The sequence below is a fragment of the Mus caroli genome, unplaced genomic scaffold (genome assembly GCF_978045245.1).
Source record: "Mus caroli unplaced genomic scaffold, Mus_caroli_1 scaffold_3, whole genome shotgun sequence".
Classification (NCBI taxonomy): Eukaryota; Metazoa; Chordata; class Mammalia; order Rodentia; family Muridae; genus Mus; species Mus caroli.
The window spans coordinates 80371276-80395257 of NW_028227258.1; the positions used below are offsets into that span (position 1 = coordinate 80371276).

A 23982-nucleotide genomic window follows, 5' to 3' on the forward strand; every position below is an offset into this window, starting at 1 on the left:
GTACAAACCTTAGAATGAATACATAAAGCACTTGTCCATCATGCTTTTGCCAATGACACTTGCTTCTGTTTCTCCTCCGTTTTTGGATAACACAAGCTCCTTTTCTGTTTTCAAGGATTTGCCTTTACTGAGTATTTCTGAGGAATGAAATGGTAGGTACATGTCATTCTCTATGACTGTCTTCTCTCATTTGGCAATTGTTTCAAGGTTCATTTTTATTACCAAATCATTTGTTTATCTGTTCACCCAATGATGGATCTTTGGGGTGGTCTATTTTTGAATATGATAATTAATGCTGCAGTGAGCATTTGTGTATAAGAGTTTAGGGATTGTATTTTATTATATATATATATATATATATATATATATATATATATATATATATATATGTATATGTATTTTATTATATATATATACAGGATTGGAATTGGTTGATAGCCCAGGACCTTAATTTCTACGCTTTAAGAATTTTTTTTTCCCTAGAGTGGCAAATTAACATCTGTGCCCATCTGAAATAGATCACCATTATGTCTACTTTACATCTTACTAATAACTGATACAGTGTCTATGAGGTTTACTCCAGCCACAATTCTGACTATGTAATGGTATCTCCTTGTGTTTTTTACTTATTCTTTTCTAAAGCCACAAATACATATTAATTGGCCCCTTCTATTAATTCTTTGAAGAAATTCTTCATGTCTTTTTTCATACATAAAATTTGCAAAATCTTTCTCCCCATTCTAGAGGCTACCTTTACTATACCCTGATCGTGCCCTTTGTGGTATCGATCTTTTAGGCTTATATGAAGTCTGTTTATTAATGCTTTGCCTTGTCACTTCGGAAAACTCTTGTTTAATCATCATAAATATTTTACCATGTTTTCTTTAGTGTATTTTATAATTTTAATTTCTACATTTATGTGTACAATCTTCTGAATTCCAGTGTACATGGGAAACAAGGTGGAGATAGAGTTTGATTATTTTGTTCACTTAAGACTGCTTCCTGCATCACTTGTTTAAAAAACTGAATTGTCTTGGTATCTTTTTTGAAAATCAATTTACTGTAATGCTTACTTGACTTTTAGACTTTTAATTCTACTCAATTAATTAATATGGATATATTTATGTCAGTGCCAAACTAAAATAGGATGAAATTTATACAAGCATTTAGTAGCAATTGCTGGGCACGTAATCATTAATTTGAAGAAAATAATAAATTGCTGAAGTCTTTTTGCACTACGCGCTAGAGCAGCTCACTTTCTGTGATTGTTCTCCTTAATTATTCTCAAGGCAGGTTCAAATTAAACTAATGTATCAGTGAAATTTCAAAATAATAAATGCTCCTGGACATGAAAATTAGGTGTAAATAGTTTGATTTGTCCCTTTCTGAGAACAGAGAAGGTCTAACAATATTATTCAAACAGCATTGCATTAACTGGAATGGAAAAAGCCAGAAAATTACTATGTGCAAGAGATCTTCTAAGAAAGCAGTTGCCATAGCAACTGGAGCCTCATAGACTGTACTGGATGATAGAATGTGTGTCAGCACAAAGACATTTTTGGATGTGTATCCTTTCCAAGAGAGACTGAACCCATGCAACAATGCTGTACAAAGGAGATTATGGTCACTGGACAAGGATCTCTTTAATATATGTTGATTTAATTTTTTAATATTGGTATTTGAGATGAGTTTTCTTAGTAGTTACCCTTTCACAGAGACATTTGGATAAAGCACCACATGAAAAGTCTAAATGTGGTCTGCATACAATTTGAAAGAATATACATATTTGAAATGCCACTTCGACAAACAGGATCATAAATTATTGCCCTTGGCTTTTAAAATAAATTAGCTTCTGTTGCTGCTGCTAATTGAATTGGTATTAAGCTTTGCTTTTCCTTTTCTAATGTGAGGTTTTCCTTTTTTTAGAGAATTCCAGATTCATGAGCAGGTTACACTGCATTTCCACTAATTAGGTCATTAGGAGCAAACTTGACTATTTTTGAAGTGCACCTTCCTCCCCAACCATTCTCATCGTGAAGAAAGAGTTTCTGTCTTCCCTGAACAAGCATTCAAAGCCAGCTTCTCACCAGCAAGTGCCCATTGCTCTCAAATGGCCCTGTGGAGCAGTCTCACAACTGTTCTGCTGAAAGACTTTTGTCACTGGGTAACAGCAATGCAGGTCAGATGCGTAGTGCCCTGGGCTGTTTATACCTCCTGTCATCCTGCTGTATCTCTCTTAGACAGAAGGAGCTCTGCACAGGACCATGACACTTTCCTCTTTAGTGTAACCTAGGAAGGATAAACCTGTCTGCTCTAGTTTAGGACCTAGATGAAGAAATCATTGCCATTACATAGTCTACAACAATGGAGAAGGCATGAGTACTATCCCATAGTGAATCCTGTAGCCTAGAAAAAAATATTTCTGTTTTCTATCTGAGATGATGGATGCTAGAATGTAGACTTCTGCCTCACAAAATGGATTCCTATTAAGTTTAGGCTTCATATTAAGTTTTAATATCATTTCTTAGTGCTATTTGTGTAACCCCCTCATAAGGGAATCTCTGTAATTTCAAAACTATTTAAAAGAGTAGACTGTAGGTTCAGCATTATTTTTGCTGTGTTATCCCAGCAAGAAATCTGGATGAAGATATTTTTCAAAAACTAATAGAAATAGATGCCATCTTGGGAAGATTTGATTGAATCTTAATGTTTAAGGCACTGCATATAATGATAGCTTATCTCTGCCCTGGATATCTTACTGGAATGAAAAATAAGGGCACATGGAACAAGGAGCTCCTTAAATATCCAGGCAGGACATCTGCTTCTGCATCTCTCATCAAGCCCATCCCCTATTACACCGCAGTCTTTGCCCTCTATGAAAAACACATAGAAGAGCTGTGTGATATTCAGAACCTCCTCTGCCATTGCCTCTGCATCATTTGTCCTCACAGCGTATACAGACTTAGATCTCTATCAGGCTATTTCTGTGTTCTCCCAGCCTTCATGGAAGTCCTACAGGGGCAGCCAGGTGTTTCAGGAAGGGCGGCAGATGTGCTTCGGGGCTTTACAAATGTCTGCCTCTCCTCACTGTCTCATTTTGGGTTTTGATTATGAGTCTCCTGTAATTTTCAATCTGTTGTCAAGATTTCATTTGAGAGGCGGTTCAGCAGCAACAGAGCTCTACAGTTCTCTGTGTGGCTAACTGGAGTTAAATGAAGACTGCCATCTCTTGTGAACAGAATAGGGATGTGAAAGAACCTATCAAGGTGCATCCCTGAGTAATGACACCAAGCAACAGACCTGATGTAAAGGACAGTTATTTGGGGGAAGGGAGAAGAGTAAGTGCTGAATGCTACAACCTTGAAAGCCAACCTCTCCTCTGAAACAATGCTTCTCACCATCATTCTAACTGTGCCTTAAAAGTATTAAGAGATAAAATAAAGAACAGGATGTCTGTAGTATCAAGAAAAGGAAAGCTAAAAATTTTCACTTTATTTGTACAGATAATAATGGAACTGGAATAGTAGATCATTCCCTTCCACAGCTGAGGTTCTGAGAGCCTCCGAACTCCTCAGTCATTAGCATAAGTGCCATGGTCTCCTGACCCTGCTCTCTGTTTCTCCACTAGACATATGCAGGACCCCACCTGTATCTGTCATCAGCTCTACCCTATTTTAAAACACAGTCAAATCTGCTCACCCTCTGCTCAAAATTCACTATTCTATCTTTGGGATTCTCAAAGTATTTTAAGTATCTTAGCATGCATATACCAGTTTTTTTTTTCCAAAACAGATTTAGTTTCCTATTTTAGTATTGAAAGAAGTAAATTTATAAACATATACATTGGGTGGGCCAGTTTTTATTGGCTCTCAAGAAAATTTGAGATAAGTAGAAAATTGTAAGTATAAAAATTAGTATACGAGGTCATATTGTCATATTTATGTTAGGTGTCATGGGTGTGATAGATACATTACATTTTTTTTTTTAGTTAAGATTTAGTTATTTCTTTATTTATTATATGTAAGTACATTGAAGCTGTCTTCAGACAATCCAGAAGAGGGAGTCAGATCTCGTTATGGATGGTTGTGAGCCACCATGTGGTTGCTGGGATTTGAACTCCGGACCTTCAGGAGAGCAGTCGGGTGCTATTACCAACTGAGCCATCTCACCAGCCCGACACATTACATTTTTATTAAGGAAAATGCTCTCATTTGGGACATAGACACCAGGTACTTAGGTATAAATGTTTGTATGTGATTGTGTCTTTAAATGAGTCTAAAGTACCAGTGTTAGCATCCAGGCGTTTCTGCTAGCCTGCCCTCAGGGACCTAGCACTTGCTTATGACATGACCTGCAGTCACCAGGTGTAACAGATGTGTGCTGCATACATAAGGAACTGTCCCATGCTGCGACTCTCTCCGCCCTCTGCCCTCCAAGTCTGTCTACCTGTCTATATACACTCTTGCCTGCCTCTACCCTTTTCCCAGGTTCTTATTCTTCTTCCTTCTCCCCAATAAACCTCTTTAATATAAGGTCTGTTGTATGGCAGAATTACTCAGGGGCACACTTTGGCTTGAGCCTGCCTAAGGTACCCATTTGCCAATTATATTTCAGAACAACCAACTTCTAAATATCTCAGGATAGAAAGTAGAGTATTAAAAATAGATCAATTTTGATGAATAATATGAATGCCTGTTGCATTTATTTCTGTCATATTTTTACTATTAGAAAATATGTAAAGAATAAGTTGGCTGAAAATAACAATTAAATACAAAAATGAAAAATAACTAGAATGGTATCTTGAAAGTGATATTTTACATTTTTTCATCTATCTATCTATCTATCTATCTATCTATCTATCTATCTATCTATCTATGAGTAAAGATGAGTCTTTAATCTGGAGGTAAATTTTCAAATATTCTTACGTATCTCTTTTCCAAAGTTTCAAAACAACCTTAAATCCATTTAATAATATGTAATGAACCAGGACACTTTTTGTCTTCCCAGAGAATTTTTAAACTGAGGTCATCTAAATAGAGAGCTATGTAAGAGCTCTCTGAAAACAAGCCCCTCAAGTATGTTATACATGAGACAGAAGTAGCAAAAAGTTTCTTCACCATCACCAGTGACTCATGCTCATTGTGAAGGGAAAATTGTGTTCTTAGATGCCTTCAGTGTTCTGGTGGTGTGAGAGCTGAGCAGTAGCCATCGTGAGAATGAAAGTTATTTGCTGCATTTGTTAAATTTCTTGAATTATAAGAATTAAATAGTTTGAATTCTTCTTCTGTTATGTTAAATTTCTGATAAATATTTAATATAAATATTGATTATTTAAAGACAATTTAAAAGAAGGGGTAGTGTTTGAAATAGCAATAGAATGAGAAATGTCTTGTGTCATCAGGATCTATAGGAATTTGCCTGATTTGGAAATGAAAATGTTTTATTATGAATGTCCAAAAAAGAATAGATTTGTATGTATACATTTAAAAATATACATATATATTATATTGTGTACATAACATATGGTATATAGTAATATATAACATACTATTATAGATTTAGATTAGATATAGATTAGATAGACATAGAGATATACATTGACATAGAGATAGAGATAGATTGTGACAGCCTCTGACTATGTACCTCAGGCTAGCTTCAAACCTGCATTCCTTTTGTCTCTAATACCTAGGTGCTGGCTTTAACCTTTATACCACCACTCTGGTTCTCAAATATATCAGAAACAAAAACATAATGCAGCCTTCTGATCAGAAAGTATTTGTCTTGTGATGAGATTATTGAAGTTGCTATAGGAAGACTTAGACTTAGTTCTGCATATTTATTTAATTACAAAGTAAGATTTTTTTTGACTACTATACTGGGAAGAACTTAGTGTTTCTTTTTCAGCACATTTTAATTTTTGATACAATAAAGTATAAAATGTTGAAAAAATAGAGGTCTATTCATGGCTTCCCATAGAACAAGAATACTACTGTACAGATTATATGGCTGTATGTGTATTTATGTTTGGCATACAGAGAGGTGGTATCCATTCTGATGTCATGTATTGGGTTTTTGAAATAATAATACATTTGTAGTCTATGTCAGATGACTTCGGCATGCATCAGGATGATCTGTTGATTTTTGCTTCATCTCTCAGAAGAATGAAACATAAGTGGTTTTTCATATTTAGTAATATTCTGATTCTTAATAAACTATCTTCTGATACTTTCTGCATTTGACATAAGTATCAGTTTCTGTCTTTGAGTTGAATTCACATAGAATTTTAGGAGAGCTTGTTTATATTCTCTGTGTGTTTGTCCACATATTCACAGGATTGACAAAGGTTTAATTCTCAACATGAAGATTTTCATGCTATTGACTGTGTTTATAAGCCTTGCAATAATTTGAGCAGCATTAAAGTTATTAGACTTCATGACAGTTTGCAGCGCTGGCTTTAAATTAATCTGTGTCAGGTATTTGGGAGATGAAGGGTGAATTACATATTTTGACTCTTTTATGGAGGAATCAATCATCAGTTTAGATTTATCTGTGCATGGATCAGTTTTAGAAGTTTTTGCAACATTAGCTCTTTGATGGCTTTTCAAAAGTGTGTGATTGCACCTGCATCTTATAATTTCCATTGATGTGTATAATACCATTGTCTAGGATTTCCAGTTCTATATGATTTTCATGTTTTTGAGAGTTATTGTGATATTCATAATTCACATTCATCTGTGGTTATATTTGTAATATATTGAACCAAACTATCCTTTTGATATTTGGGGGATTATTGCTCTTTGGTTAACTTTTGAGTTAGTTGGTTAAATAGTGTGCCCCCTCTTTTCTTCATTCTATGTGGTATGTGTGTTTGTCTGAGTGTGTGTGTGTGTGTTTACTCTGAGTTTAAGCACATGCATGCCATAGAGCATGTGTAAAAGTCCAAAGACAAACTCAGGTGTCCATATTTTCTTTCTACCTTTTTAACAGGGTCTTTTTTTTTTCTCTTCCTGTGATTCCCAGGACATTTGGCCCAGGAGATTCCAGAGATTTTCTACCCTTGGCCTGTAAACCTCATGTAAAAATGCTGCAATTACTGATGTATAATGCTAGATCTGACTTTACATGGTTTCAAGATTTGAGTTTGGGTCCTTGCTCTGGAGCCATTTCAGTGGATCTTGGTTCTGTCAAGGGCTGCCCTGGACTAGACATTGATTCTTCCTCACCCAGTATACATAAATTGCCAATAGCTCCTTAGCTAAGAGAGGATTTCATGACTCTTCTATCTATGCTGAAATAGCCATTCTGTAGCCACATCACATTTTCTTTATTATGTTAATATATAAAACTATGAACATTTCAAGAAAAGCATATTAATTATATCTCAGTGAGTTACATATTTTATTGTTACAGTCTGAAAATTTAAAATCTGAATCGAGAAAACTTTTCAATCCATGCAGGAAAAGTCATCATTATTATGATTTTGTGGATTTTTTGGTATTGCTTAGTGACATATTGTCTGGAATGCATTTTCTCGGCTATTTTTACTTCTTTAATCTATTTCCTTTGAGGCTTAGTGAGCAATAGATATTGGGTAGAAAGGAGAGAGTATATTCCTTTTTTTTGTTGTTCTATCAAAGAAAAAAACTCTTTTGTCTAAATAAGAATGATAAATGATTTTTATTTACTTATAGGGATTTATGGTCTTCTGTGTTGTAAATTTTTGCTTTTTATAGTTATGAGATTTTGTTTTGTACTTGGAGTCTTTTCATTTTATTTTTGTATGTGTTTTCTTTTGTTGTTGAGTGTTTTGGAAGATTATGATTCTTTTGATTTCTTTGTTAACACATCTTTTCCTTCTTGGTAGAGCTTTGAGGATAATCTCTGCTAATCCCTGCTTCAAACAACATTGAAGTAACACATTACCCTTCCTTTTTAAAATATAATTGCTGCTAAACTTTCGTAAATAATACTGTTTCTTTTAGTCTTTAGCTGGTTTCTTTCCTACTGCTAATTTTGTTTGGGAGCTCATTTATATTGAAGATAGTTTTTAGAACCTATCTTTTATGTACAACATTTTATTTCTGGATTACTTTTGGAAATTTCATCTTCCTATTTTCACCACTGGTCTTCATAGTGTTTTCAATAAATGCTGCATGCATTTATCATGGGTTCTTATCATAATTTCTTTTTTAGACATTACCAACAACTTGAAGGTAGGTAATGCACTATGGGTACTTTTTTTAAAAATAGCTTATGACACCTAGAAATAGAAATATCCCCATACATATCCAGGTTAACTCTATTTAACCTCATTTTATATGTGTATGCATATATTTTAGGAAATTCCAACTAGGTTTTCATATATTTTTTTAAATCTTTAGGTTAGTTTTTTCTTTTTTCCATTTCTACAATGCAGTACCATTCCCCATCTAGTTGGCCCTTTCTGCTTCATCATTCATCTTACCACATTCATACCACATGTATGTGATATACTGTAAATGTTGCTTTTATTTCCTCAGATAAAATGAAGAAAGCCATACCCAAACCCTGCGAATACACAGCTTAGGCTGAGCCCAGAGCATTTCCTTCTCTGTTCTATCACTAAGCCTAAGAGGCTTCTAGTCTCTATACAATCTAATCTTCCAAGCTGACTAATTCAAACTGACATCTCTCGGCTTCTAATGGGATTGCTCTGCTTGGCCTCAGTAAGTTTGTCAGTATGTTCTAATCTTCTGCCTCCTTCTCATTCTCTGGCTCCTTCTGTTTCCATCTGTATCTGGCTTGTTCTCTCTGAAACCTGTCTCTGTAAAACTGCCCTGGTAAAAGTACCTTTTACACGTACCACTCACCACACACCACATCACACCATACCACGCCACTCTTTTCTCTGTCTTGCTGCTCTTACATAACCTCTCTTCCTCTGATATTCTCCTGTGAGTTGGTCATTCTATCTCTGATTCAATCTGTCAAATCATTCTCTGATTTGTCACTTTGCCTGTCCCTTATTTAGATGACACTTTCAAATGTGGCTGTTTTCTACTATGAACTAACTATCCTGTCATTGTTTGGGATTAAAGGTATGTACTAAGAGCATGTCTGTATTCCAGTCAGAACAAACTGAAATCTAGGGCATGTCTGTATTGCAGATGGATCACATCAACCATGTTGGGAAAAATGGAACAGAATTGAGGCTCTAACTAAAAGTCTTACAGCCACTAGATTCTTGGTGAAAGGAAAGCACCTCCGACAAATGACATTGAACAAATGGAATAGCCACATACATGAATGAAAATAGGTCTCGACCTTTTACCCTGAGCAGACCTCAAACCTAGATGTATCAATGGACTTCAGCATAATACCGGCTGTCTGAAACCTGAGAGTGAAGAAAGTAGTAGTACACTGAAATGTAGAGGAGCAGGTAAATACTTTCTGAGTAAGATTCAATTAGAATAGAAAATAATAACTGAACAATGAAGTCTTGTGAAAGTTAGAGAGTTCTGTAAAGTGAAGGATATCATCACTGAGTGAAACTCCAGCATACAGAAGATAAACAAAACAAAACAAAATAAAACTTTACTAACTGTATCTGACAGAATATTGGTGTCTAAATATACAAACAAACAAACAAACAAACAAACAAAAAGTACCCCTCAAAAACAAGCTCCAAGAAAACAAGCAAACAAATTATAAAATAGGCCACAGAATGGAACAGAAGCATCAAAAGCAGTGGCATAAACGTCTATAAAATATTTTGTTTAAATGTTCAACATCCTTAGACATAAGGTGAATGAAATCCAAGTCTAATTTTAGACATCATTTGATCTCATGCTAAACTGAAGAAAACAAATGAAAACAAATGCTGGTACATGTGTGAAAAAGAGGAACACTTATTCATTATTGGTGGGAGCTTCGGCTATGAAAATCAGTGAGGTTGATCCTACTTTTAACCTCTAAAGTTTAATATGTCAATCATGTGAGATTTGTCAGTCCTTGGACCCTCAGAGGGTTCCAAGTCTCACAACAAAAATACTTGTTCGTTCTTCTTCATTTCTGTTCTATTCACAATAGCCAGAAAAACACATATACCCCTCACATACACACACCAACACACACACATACACACACACACACACACACACACACACACAGAGAGAGAGAGAGAGAGAGAGAGAGAGAGAGAGAGGTCTTTTTGTCATGAGTTCTTTATCAGGGAAGAACAAAATTCTTGCTTTAAGCAAGCTCCATAGCTGCTTACAGCATTTCCATTAATGAACATACACTGACAGCCATTTTCCCAGGGAGAAAAGATATGAAAATATAAGATGACTTGCTCCAGGGCACAAAATAATAATCTGATTCTATCAGCATTATCAATCCCTCAATAGAACACTATGCATGACATTTTAGCCCTGTCTTCCTGGGAACCTAAGAGGTAAGCAGTTTCAGATTTAATCCAGATTTGCCTAAAGAAACAGTGCCCCAGTAGCTATTGAATTTTCATGCTTGAAAAGGCAAAGTTTAAATTATTAAATCCAAAATTGAAAGGCTTACATGCTTTCTTAATTGAAAGAAATTTCTCTCATATTATATATAATTATTATATAAAATTATATTTACATAATCTAATTAGATATTATATAATATGCATGTAATTATTATATAAACATGTATCATCACCAAATTACAGATCTTTGTTATCTTAAGATTGACATCCTGAGTTCTTTAAGATAATTGTATGCATCCTATATAAATTTGAAATATTTATCTCACCAAATCCTCAAGAAACTAACAAAATATGTGATCTGTAAGGACTTATATGTATATGTGTATGCATGTATATTCATATATATATATATACATATATATAATTTGAATGATCATATATACATATGCTATATGTATATATGATATATATGCTGCATATATGAGTATATATATGTATATGTGTATATATATACATATACACACACATATATATATATTATAATTAGCTCAAATTTTCTGCTACACAGCTATGATTCTCTCATCAGAACCACATACAATACAGAAGGAAGAACTAGACCCAAGACACTGGATGGAGATTCTAGGATCTTGGCAATATGAAATGACAAAGACTGTCTCATGCCAGTTTTTGTGCTCTAAAATCCGGACACTTTCCAATATACTAGATGGATCATGGAAGGTCTCTGTGTTTTGTATATTTTATATGGTTAGAAGCTTGAACTTAAAATTTAACATTGAGAGTTGGAGAGCTGATTCAATGGTTAAGCGCATTTGCAACTCTTCCTGGGGATTCAGGATTAGTTCCCAGAGCCTATGTGTGGCTTACAACCATCTGTAACTTCACTTCCAGAGAATCTGACCACTTCTTCTAGCCTCATATATGTAAAATAAAATAAAATAAAATACAAAACCTTAAAACAATCTTAACATTCAGATTCTCTAAAATTAAGAAAACATTGGAATTTGTTTTTACATTTCCTAATTTGTTAAAACTAGCGAGAACGTTTTCTAAGTGTGGGGCCCTTGTCTGTCCCCACTTATCTACCCTGGATTCTTTTTCTTGTTGTTGGATTAATAAAAGACTAGTGTCTTAATTTTCTAATTAAAAAATTCATGGTGCCAGGGCTTTCCATTGGTTTTCTTGGATGCTCTTCACAGGATAACCTTACACTATCTTTTATTCTGTTCTGAGATGTCTCAGAATACTGAGGGCTGAGCCAGGAACCAGGATGCCCCTTTCCTTCCTGGCTTTATGTATTTTTAAAGGTGTCTGAAAATAGTTGCTGGAAACACACATGTGGCCTGACATCTGACTGTTTCTTAATTTTTGCAACTTTGCAGATGGGATGGTCTGGGACACTGGACGATTGTTTTCATCTTTCCAAATCATGGGGTGAATAAACATGTGAGGACAGAATGAGCTGACAAAGCTTATGGCTGAGTGATGTTTAAATGGAAATCTACCAGTGAGCTCTCACAGAGAAGTGCAGGTATTTATAGTCTTACCTCCTATTGTCAGGGCGACAACTGGGTATATAATTGATGCACTCAACTTTCTTTTGTTTCTTTTAAATTTAAGAAGAAAAATTCAAAGTGTGGTTCTCAGAAGGGACTGTTCTTTTCCTTTCCAGTGGATTTCCTAGTTTTGGGTCCCTCCTCTTGGCTTCATTAGTCAGTGGACAATTAAGAAACCACCATAGTGCATAGCAGACACTCTGTGTTACCCAATGCTCAACACTAAATGTGACAGTAACTCTTGACTCTCAGCTCCCATCCCTAGGACTTTTGGGCTTGAGAAAATCAAGAGGCAAATGTTGACAGTTGGGACATGTAAGTATCAGACAGTAATGAACATGCGCTCTTAGTTTATCTGAGACATGTCCTCCTTTTGATTTCCTGAAATCTCAAATTTTATGTTTTCATAAGTAAGAAAAATGATATTATAAAAGTGCAGTTTATATATAACCTAAAGGAGCAATATGGTAACCCTGTGCCATATTTGTGTCACAGGCACAAATCATTGCCTAGAGAAGGATAGACTCCCTCACTTAAAGCTATCTTGATTGAGGCTTGAGAAGCCACTTAAAATATTATGGAGCATCAAAGCCGTTTATAACTAAGGCTGTTTTAAGGCATCCCTTGCCATGGAGACAGCAACTCATCAGCAGAGAAACACCCTAAATGCTCCAGCAGGAACAGCTGTTTCGTCCATAAATTCATCGGAGACAAATTGACTTGTGGAATTAAAGTTTTCATTACTATCTCTTACTGAACTGAAGGGGGGGGTGTTATACCACTGGATTGTTCTAGTGAAATAAACACAAAACCTTGTTTTCAGTCCAATGTTATAATTACATGTATCCTTTCAATCTTTTAATAATTAGAAGATAGTTTATCCAACATCTTAGTGGTTTTCTTGTCAAACTAAATGTGGCTCTGACTTTACTAACAGGCTTAGATACAGTGAAGAAGGCATCCTGGGAAACCTTGGCTGAAGGAAGATTCCTGACCAACGTTGATGCAATCATCTATCTACTGAGGCTGAGGACTGGCTGATACCCTGCAACATTGTGGACTGCTGATCAGCTTCTCTCACTATAATTACAAATTTAAGAATTAAGCTCATTTTAAGGGATCTGCCTGAAAATAATGTAAGAGACATCTCTGTTGAACAATAGAGCTAAAAATTCAAAATACATGCTGAAAACATTAAGTTAGCCACTTGCAATATTTTTCCATGAAAATAAAGTTTTGTTTAACACTGTAATTTCCTATTCCTGATTGGGATTTAAGAAGAGATTTAGGCATTAATCTCTAGTTGATAGACAAGTTTAGTCATTCACAGCAAGTACAATGGACTACCGCCATTTAGTATTATCATGTTTCAAATATCAACTGATTACTTTTCAAGGTTCTATTATGGAAACCGTTTTGTTACTTGTAAATTTTTTCTCTTGTAATAACAGAGCCAAGTTAGAGCTTTCTACATTGTGAGTAGCACAGTATTTCCAAAGTCTTACATTAGATTGTTGGCTAAGTGTATTTTCTTTTGTTAAAAGTTGTTTTATTTCTTTACATTCCAAATGCTGCCCCCCTTTTCAGTTCTCCCTTCAAAGTTCTTCATCCCATCTCCCCTCCCCTTTGCCTCTAGAAAGGTGTTCTCCCCCTCCCTCCATCCCCACCACAATTTCCCCTGAATTCCCTTCCCTGGAGCATCACTCTATAGGATTAGGTGCATCTTCTACCACTTTGGCCAGACAAAGCAATTTTTCTACTATATATGCGCCAAATGCCTCGAACCAGCTCATGTATGCTCTTTGGTTGGTGATTTAGTCCCAGGGGTCCAGGTTAGTTGACACTGATGGTCTTCCTTGGGGGTTGCAATTCCCTTCAGCTTCTTCAATCCTTTCCCTAACTCTTCCATAGGATTCCCACCACCTCAGTCCAATAGATGCTGGGAAGTATGTGCATTTGTCTAAATCAGCTGCTGGTAAAGCCTCTCAGAGGACAGTCAAGCCAAGCTCCTATCTGTAAATACAACATGGCATTAATAATAGTGTCAGAATTTTGTGCCCACCAATGGGATGGATTCCAAGGTCACTGGATGGCTTTTCCTTCAGTCTCTGCTCTATTTCTGTCCTTGTATTTCTTTTAGACAGGAACAATTCTGGATCAACATTTTTGAAGGAGGTTTGGTGACCCTTTCTCTCCACTGGGTGCCTTGTCTATCTACTGGAAATGATCCCTTCAGACTCTATCTCCTTATTCTTGTCATTTCAGTTAAGGTCAACCCCGTTATTTCCCAAGATCATTTCACATCCCAGGTCTCTGGGACTTTCTTGAGGTTCACCCTGTCCCCCACTCCAGAAGCCACATATTTGCATTCATTTTCCTTGCCCTCTGGGCTTCTATCCTGTCTCCCCTCCTCATACCTGATCCTACCCCTCTTCCACCCCCCCTACTCTTTCCCACATGGGTCTTTCCCTCCCTCTGCCTCCTGTGATTATTTTGGTCCCTCTTCTAAATGGGACTGAAGCATATTTACTTGGGCTTTCCTCCCTGTTAAATTTCTTATGGTCTGTGGGTTGTATTATGTGTATTCTGTACTTTGGGCTAATATCCACTTATCAGTGAGCACATACCATGCATGCCTTCTTGGGTCTGGGTTACTTCACCCAGGATGATCTTTTCTAGTGCCATTCATTTACCTGAAAAAATCATGACGTCATCTTTTTTAATAGCCAAATAGTGTTCCATTCTGTTTCCATTCTTTGGTTGAGGGACATCTGGGTTGCTTCCAGTTTCTGTCTATTATGAATAAGGCTGCTATGAACATAGAAGAACATGTGTGATTGTGGTATGCTGTAGCATTTAGCCCAGGAGTGGTATAGCTGGACCTTCAGATAGAACTATTTTCAATTTTTTGAGGAAACACCAGATTGATTTCCAAAGTCGTTGTACCAGTTTGCAATCCCACCAGCAATGGAGGAGTTCCCCTTTCTTCACATCCTTGCCAGCATGTGCTGTCACTTGAGTTTTTTATCTTAGCCCTTCTAATTGGTGTAAGATAGAATCTCAGGGCTGTTTTGATTTCCATTTCCCTAGTGACTAAGAATGCTGAACATTTCTTTAAGTGCTTCTTTGCCATTCAAGATTCCTCTGTTTAGATCTGTACCCTATTTTTTAACTTGGTTATTTGGAAAATTTTGGAGTCCAGCTTCTTGAGTTTTATATACATTTTGGATATTAGCCCTCTACCAGATGTAGGTAGGTTTAGTGGAGATCTTTTCAAAATCTTTAGGTTGCTGATTTTTCCAGTGTCCTTTGTGTTATAGAAACTTTTTAGTTTCATGAAGTCTCATTTGTCATTCATTGATCTTAAAACCTGAGCCACTGATGTTCTATTCAGGACATTTTCCCCTGTGCCAATGCATTCAAGGCTATTTTCCACTTTCTTTTCCATTATATTCAGTGTATCTGGTTTTATGTTGAGGTCCTTAATCCACTTGAACTTGATTTTTGTACAAGGGGATAAATATGGATCAATTTGCACTCTTCTACAAGCAGTCTGCTAGTTAGATCAGCACCATTTGTTGAAGATGCTTTCTTTTTCCCCATTGTATGGATGTGGTTACTTTGTCAAAAATCAAGTGTTCATAGCTGTGTGGATTTATTTCTGGGTCTTTGATTCCATTCCATTGATCAACCTGTCTCTGTATCAATACCATGCAGTTTTTAATCACTATTACTCTGTAGTACAGCTTGAGATCAGGGATGGTGATTCTTCCAGAAGTTCTTCTATTGTTGAGAATTGTTTTGGCTATCCTGGGTATTTTGTTTTTCCATATGCAGTTGAGAATTGCTCTTTCCATGTATTTTTCAATTAAGTTTACAGAACTGCTTCTTCAGTAAGGATGGGTTTACAATGGATTTAAAGAATCTCATTTAGTTAGCAATGAGGTATAAGCACTGCACAGGGAAAAAGAGATCCAAGCTAGTAGAATGGAGAACCCAAAGCGTTTCTGAAGATGAGGCCTCAAAGGGGCAGGCTTAACTGAAACTTGCCTTTGGTTCAGAAGGTCACAGGTCAAAGATTTGTTAAGATGCAACCCAACAGTGTCAACTAACCTGGATCCCCTGGGAGCTTACAGAGAATAAGTCATCATCCAAAGAGCATTTACAGGCGGGTCAGTGCCCACAGGAATATATGTAGCAGAGTACTGACTTGTTGGGCCTCAGTGGGAGAGGCCTAATTCTATAATGACTTGATGCCCCAGGGAAGGAGGATGCTGGGAAGTGTGTGAGGTGAGGTGAGGTGAGGTGAGGTGAGGTGAGGTGAGGTGAGGTGGGTATGTGGTGGGTGAAAGCAGGTGGGATGTGGGTGAGGGTAGGTGGGAGGTGGATGAGGAACACCGTCTTAAAGCCATAGAGGAGTTGGTGAAAAACTCTGGCAGGAGGAGACAACATTGAGAAAGTAAATTTAAGAAAAGATGAGCCTACCTAATGTTATCTTTAGGAAACTGGCAAAAGATTACTAAAATTATCTGTGTTACAGACACAAAGAACATCAAGGTAATCAAAGGTGATTTCTAAATTACAGACCTTGCAAGCCTAGATGAGGAGAAACAAAGTAGGGGCATTTACATTAAGCCAACTTAGTGAGTTCAGGATTGGTTACGTTACTGGAGATGTGTTCTGGTAGCTCTAGAGCTTGCTGGAGTCTCAATAAGGCCAGGATCAGGCCTTCTAAGAATCTCCTTCAGTTCTGTACATGTCCGTGTGACAGTATTCTCATGAACTCTTCACCCTATGTGCTTTCCCTCACTTATGCAAGGTCTATTGATGAGGAGAGAGGTGAAAGGAATGAGCTTTGCTCACACCTTGCTCTGACAGTCTTTCATTCCTCAATCGGTACAAGCTATTTGTCAAAGAACAATGTGGTTTAAATGAGGCACGGTACCAACCTCATATGTAAAAGGCAAAACAAATATTTCTCTCCTCTATTCTATAAATACCACCCAAATAATTACTAAAATTCAGGCTGGAGTCTTCAAAATCTTTTTATTCTGAAGCTAAAGGTGCAAAATCTCTTGAGGAATTTTTGCTTAAAGGCAAATTGACTTCAAGTTTCATGAAACATATTAACTTGGCATTAAGCAAATGGATGAAATGTATGTATTTCCGGCACACACTCTTTTAGATTCTCAGGTTGACACATGTTGTCCTTAATGGCATCTTTCAACCTTGTGACATTAATCACTTCACAGTCTTTGTCACCTGGCAGGTGTACTTGTTATCATTCTTTTTATCTGGAAGACTGAAGACATTCAGGTTTCTTCCCTGGAGCTGCATTAATGTTTCATCTGTAAATTCAAGGAGCTTGCATTGGCTACTTTACATTTTTGTGTGTGTGTGTCTAAAAAAAACTAAGAATTATAGACCTGTCCATCACTTCTAAAACTCAAAGCTTTCTTTTGTTCTGTTTCCAAACATTCTAGTCATTCTGAAGTGACCTTTAAGTGTCTTTAGGGTGGGACTTCTAAAATGTCTTCAAGTACATATTTAGATATAGTACATTGTTTTAGGTGCATTTTTGTATCCTAAAATACAAGAACAGGGATTCTAATACCAAGGAAATATGTTAAATTAATCATTGCAATATATCATCAGATTATTTAAACATTTCTTTGTCTTCTAAATTGGGAGTATACATAAATGATGTTATGTTTTCTTTTACATAATATACTCCCGAATACATCTGGGCTTCTATCTATCATCTGCAGCTGTTAAGAGAAAAAATTCAAGATAGACAGCATGGATGGGGCATTTTAATAGAATTTAACAGCTGGCAAGTAGGCGCATTTATAAGAGATGATTTTATCAGTGTGCTTCAAGTCCTCAGAGTGCAGCTGCTTTGCTTAGACTGTGATTGTTGGTAAAGAAGTAGGATCTCTTGAGTCTAACTTATTGTTTAGCTCTGTACCCCATTTTTAAAATAGGGTTATTTGTTTCAGACTACAGAGAAACAAATAATCCTAGTAAAAAATGGGATACAGAGCTAAAAGAGGAATTCCCAACTGAGGAATACTGAATGGCTGAGAAGCACTAAAAGAAATGTTCAACATCCCTAATCATCGGGAAATGCAAATCAAAACAACCCTGAGATTCCACCTCACACCAGTCACAATGGCTAAAATCAAAAACTCAGGTGACAGCAGATGCTGGTAAGGAGGTGGAGAAAGAGAAACACTTATCCATGGCTGGTGGGATTGCAAGCTGGTACAACCACTCTGAAAATCAGTCTGGTGGTTCCTCAGAAAATTGGACATAGTACTGCCTAAGGACCCAGCTATACCACTCCTGGGCATATACCCAGAAGATGCTCCAACATGTAATAAGGACACATGCCCCACTATGTTCATAGCAGCCTTATTTATAATAGCCAGAAGCTGGAAACAACCCAGATGTCCTTCAACAGAGGAATGGATACAGAAAATGTGGTACATTTACACAATGGAGTACTACTCAGCTATTAAACAATGAATTTATGAAATTCTTAGGAAAATGGATGGAACTAGAAAATATCATCCTGAATGACGTCACCCATTCACAAAAGAACACACATGTTATGCATTCACTGATAAGCAGATATTAGCCCAGAAGCTCAGAATACCCAACATATAATTCAGAGACCACATGAAGCACAAGAAGAAGACCAAAGTGTGGCTACTTCAGTCCTTCTTAGAAGGGGGTCAAAATGCCCATGGGAGGAATTACAGAAACAAAGTGTGGAGCAGAGATTGAAGGAAAGGCCATTTAGAGACTGCTCCACCTGGGGATCCATCCCATACACAGTCACCAAACCCAGACATTATTATCTATGTCAACAACTATTGCTGACAGGAGCCTGATATAGCTTTCTCCTGAGAGGCTCTGCTAATGCCTGACAAATACAGAAGAGGATGCTCATAGCCAACCAATGGTCTGAGCATGGGGTGCCCAATGGAGGAGTGAGAGAAAGGACCCAAGGAGCTGAAGGGGTTTGCAGCCCCATAGGAGGAACAACAATATGAACCAACAAGTACCCCGAGAGCTCCCAGGGAACAAACCACCCACCAAAGAGCATACATGGAGGGACCCATGGCTCCAGCTGCATATGTAGCAGAGGATGGCCTTGTGGAACATCAATGAGAGGTCCTGTGAAGGCTCTGTGCCCCAGTGTAGGGGAATGCCAAGACAGGGAAGCAGGAGTAGGTGGGATGGTGAGCAGGAGGAAGAAGACAGGATAGGGGATTTTCAGAGAGGAAATGAGGAAAGGGGATAACCTTTGAAATGTAAATAAAGAAAATATCTAATTAAAAAAAAACGAAGTTGGTTCATCTCTTCACTTCTCCTTCATCCTCTATTAGTCTCCTTTGCCTCTTTCTCTCTCAAATTCATTCAATGGTTGGAGTAGGCCCAACAGTACCCATAGTGGTAGCTACTCCCAAAATTGAGTTTATGGAAATTTTGTGTTATATACCTAACCTCAGAACAAATAATAAATTAAATTAAAAACATTAGTATTTAAGAAAAATATCAAAATGATGCAGAAATCATGAAATGAATCCTGACTTCTGCTAAGTGAATGGTTTACTAGGAAGTAAACAATATCTACCCGAGAGGTATAGCCCCCAATAGATAATTTAGCCATCTGTCTTCTTCAAACTCTAAGAATCATTGAAAAAGGATACCCAAATTAAGTGGGATCAGTGACATATTATCAATGTGAACAATTAATACTTTCACCACAAACTTTTAAGGGCCAAATAAGCACTTGGGAACATGGGATTTTATCCAGTAGAATTTTCCAGGAATGCCAACATGAATTCCTGCAGCAAAATCCCAAGTAGAAAATATGGACAAATAATCCACATAAAAATAAGAGGAGCCTACAGAGTTATGTGTAGATAAAATTATATTTTTCATCCCATTAGAGAAGACAATAGAAAAAATGCTCTGTGTTTGGGTACAGATTTTGATGGTTTGATATTTATTTTCTCTACTGTAATTTCACACTTGACACTGCTATTTGTGAGTCTTAAAGAATAGCAACCATACTAACCATGAGAACCTGGCAGCATAGCCTGCAGAAAGTGAGTAAAATATGGAATATTAATACTTCATTTTCACTACTTTCCTTTGGCAAACTCAGGGTATGAACAACTGAAGTCACTCCATTTGGTTACTTTCTTGGCTGCCCACCAGAGGAGCAGATATATTCTTCAGGCTCTAGTCTTTCCTTATATTATACTGTATCATATAAAATGTCACCCACACAGATTTAACCCATGGAATCCTAGTCTGAGAGTACCTCCCACTAATGCTGTTTTTTTATTTGTTTGTTTGTTTGTTTGTTTGTTTTTGTGATCCAAAACCGAATACTAAGTGGGCTTCCAAATGATTGACTTCCTTTGGATTTCTTTTGTTTCTTTCCTTATGAATTGTTGGTCATCAGACATCACAAATGACAGCTACTTCAGATCAAGCCTAGTGAAGTGAGATAAAATAAATTTGCCTCAATGAGGAGTTGTTACATTTTCATAAGAAGGTTAGGAGCAGTTTTACATTACTTTAGAACTTTGTTGGAATGGAAGGGGATTTCTGGTATTCTTAAATGACAACTGACTGAAGATTACAACCTCTCTTCTGTGTCTGCTGTCTCTAATTCTAGAAGACACTGATGGATGTTAAATTATAGTTCAACAGTGCTCCTCAGGAGTGTGTGCTCCCTCCATCTGTTCTGGTCTAACAGCACACAAGCACACACACAGGAAGTCATCCTGAGACCCCTTTTCAGGCCTTTTAAAGACCATCTGAAAAACCTGAGTGTTTTATAAATAGTATATGTGTGTCTTCTGCTGGACTACTTCAGGCGAACCTTCAGGCGTTAGGTCAAATTTCCATATCACTGTGTTCCTTCTTATATGGAAGTTTAACATCATGCCATTTATGTATTTATTAGTCTAGCCAAAGTCAGGCCTAGTCACTATTTTCAACAGAGGAGACAAAGACACTTATCAAGGAGTCTGGAAAGATGACTCAGTGAGTAATCAAGCCACTTATATTTCCATATTTCATTGTTGAAGGAAGACATGGCAGAAACCCAGACAGAGCAGGAACCTGGAGACAGAAGCTGATGTAGAGGGCATAGAGGGATATTGGTCTACTGGCTTCCTTACAGAGCTTGCTCAACCTGTTTTCTTATAGAACCTAAGACCATGATAAGGCTTACCACCCAGCCTCATTATGAGTTCGGTTCTAGGAAGGGTAGAAGGAGAGAATTGGTGCTTGCAGGATGACCTCTGATACAAAAATATAAAATACTTTTTTTGAATTTTTTAATTAGATATCTTCTTTATTTACATTATGTTATACCGTTACCCCTTTCCTGGTTTCCCCTTTGGAAACCCACTATCCCTTTGGTAACTCATCTAAAGTGTGAAATTCTAAGAAACTGTGGTGGAGAGGTGATCCTAGAGGCTATTTGGAGCATGGGGTATATAGCTAGCTCCCTGCCCCTTCTGCTTAGCCTTTATTTTTTTCACGCCACTTCAGGTGATGAGTAGCTATATAAGGAATTAAGTCTGTTCTTAGGGGGCCCCGGGCTGATAGAGACATGATCACATCCTGTGGAGACCAGGCTCTTACCCAGGAAAGTCAAATATAGAATTTTTCCTTATAAGGTGAATCTGATTCAAAGTAAATTTACCTAACTCTTATTCCTATCAAAATTGTGTTTCACTTGGATCATCAAATGCTTGTTTGTAAGCATTAATTGGATTTCTATTTCACTGATGAGACTATCTTAGTAGATCTCAGTTACCCTCACAGGAACACAAGACCTACATCAAACTCCAAAAAATATAGCTGGAAGGAATTGGGCTGCTTCTACCTCCAAGGTTGCTGAGTCACTCTTAATGATGGCTACAATAAATATGTGTGCACAGATTCTATTTCTGATTTTTTTTTTTTTTTTTGTCAGCCCAGAAAGCTGCAAACATCCCTGGTGAAACTGAAGATGTCCTGAGCTTCCTGGCAAAGTAAGATCTGCTGACTCATGCAGAGAGTTGACTCCTATGGGGATCTAATGGGTGTTATTTTGAATAACTCTATTGTCTATAAGACAGAAAGACTGCTCTGCCATAGCCTCATAAAGCTAGGAAGCCTGTGTTATTCCAATCACAATTATCCTTAGACGGGAACTTTTTTTGCTAGAGTCCATCGAGTAGTGAATTGTTAGCAATTGCATGAATAATTTCAGTGTTTCTGTGCTATTTTATTCTCTCTCTCAAAATGAAGCTCCTGTCTTCACCAATACAATGATCACTTGAATGTGTCTAGCAAGTAAGGAGAAGATTCTTTAAGTTGCATTAGATTTTAATTTGAACTTTTAACTGAGATGTACTTATCCACATGCAACTTATGGTAGCTGTTGCATGGACAGTGTGATTCTAGAACCTATGACAGAGTACTTGAGGCCTCTTCTCTGTGCTTCCACACTCAAAGCTTCAGATTTTCAGATATTTTTCCTCTGAGATAGTCTGTTTTAGATGCTATGTTTTACAATAAATTCAATGTCTTCGGAAATATCATCAACACTACCTTAATGTGTGATATATCTGAAAATGGCACTTCAGAGAAAAAAGATTATTAACATTGTTCTTTTTTTTCCTGTCCTATGAAGCCTTTTAAAATGACATTTAAAAACTTAATTTATTTAAGAGAAAAATGGACAGTACTTTTTTATTCCTTCCCAATGGGAAGACTCAGCTAAATTCCAAGTCAAATTTACTTGTGCATTTAAAAACGAATTAAAACTTAATCAAGAAAACACTACTTACTCTGTGTATTTAGAATGGTGATAAGGTGGATGGCTTACTGGACAACTGGAATATACTACAGCATATGTTACAGCAGACTGCCCAAGTATTTTACATACTAAGTAATTGTCAGCAAAGTGATACTTCAGGATGTCTGACAACATCATTTCCTAGCAGTAGAAGTTGAACCATAGAGAACTAAAACTGTAGAACCCTGTGGCACACTGCTCTCCAGTGTCAGCTGCCAGAGTCATATTCAGAGAACTCTACTAAGTTCACTGCATTGCAACTGACTCCTTTTAAAGCAAAATTTACAAAGAAAACTATGGAAATTACATCTCATATTGTAATTATGATTCAGTGGGTCTGCTCTTTTCCTTGGTACTATTAAATATTTTATACCATTACATATACCTACATGCATATAAATATTTATAAATTGATACACTTTTTTTGGTATATATCTATATTACTGTTATGGTCTGAATATAACATGTTTTCCACATGGTCCTTACTGGATCATTTTAGAAGTTGATGAATGGTGTATAAATTGAGGTGTATCAGTATATATTATACAAAGTTATAGTAGGTTACTATGGATACACACTAGGGCATTGTTGCTTGTTGTCAATCGCATGCTTAATTGTAAAATGTTCTGCCTCACAAAGGACTCCACAATGTGTATTAAGGTGAAAATGAGATGAATCTTCTGAAACTGTGAACCCAAGGGGATATTTTGTTTTAAGTTGTTATTTCATGCAGAGCTATATAAAAACAGCAAATCTCAGAGATTATAAAAACAAGCCAAATAACAAGTCTATCACTTCATAAAGTTACCATTGCCTATGTTGACAATTTTAGACCTTGCTCTCTTTGAACGTTTTAAGTAAATAATACATTATTCTTACCCCTATTCAATTCATGTTATATCTCAAGATTATACCATTGAGTGTATCCATTTCTTGAATGACCTCAAAAGTGCAGTCAGAGCTGGAGAGATGGCTCAGTGGTAGAGTATTTGCTGCTCTTCTGCAGGACCTGAATACAGTTCTGTCTCATCCAGTGATTCACAACTGTCTATAGATGAAGCTCCAGAGGAACACACACACACACACAC

General features: G+C 36.7%; 1 long non-coding RNA gene across 1 annotated transcript; it reads left to right on the plus strand.

Annotated features, from left to right (window-relative positions):
* Positions 1–111: 111 nt before the first annotated feature.
* LOC115030649 (uncharacterized) lies at positions 112–22085 on the plus strand. Its single transcript, XR_003836251.2, has 6 exons — positions 112–152; positions 8520–8705; positions 9147–9418; positions 11845–11993; positions 12956–13154; positions 22028–22085. It is a non-coding gene; the product is annotated as an uncharacterized LOC115030649 (long non-coding RNA).
* The last annotated feature ends 1897 nt before the right edge of the window (positions 22086–23982 follow it).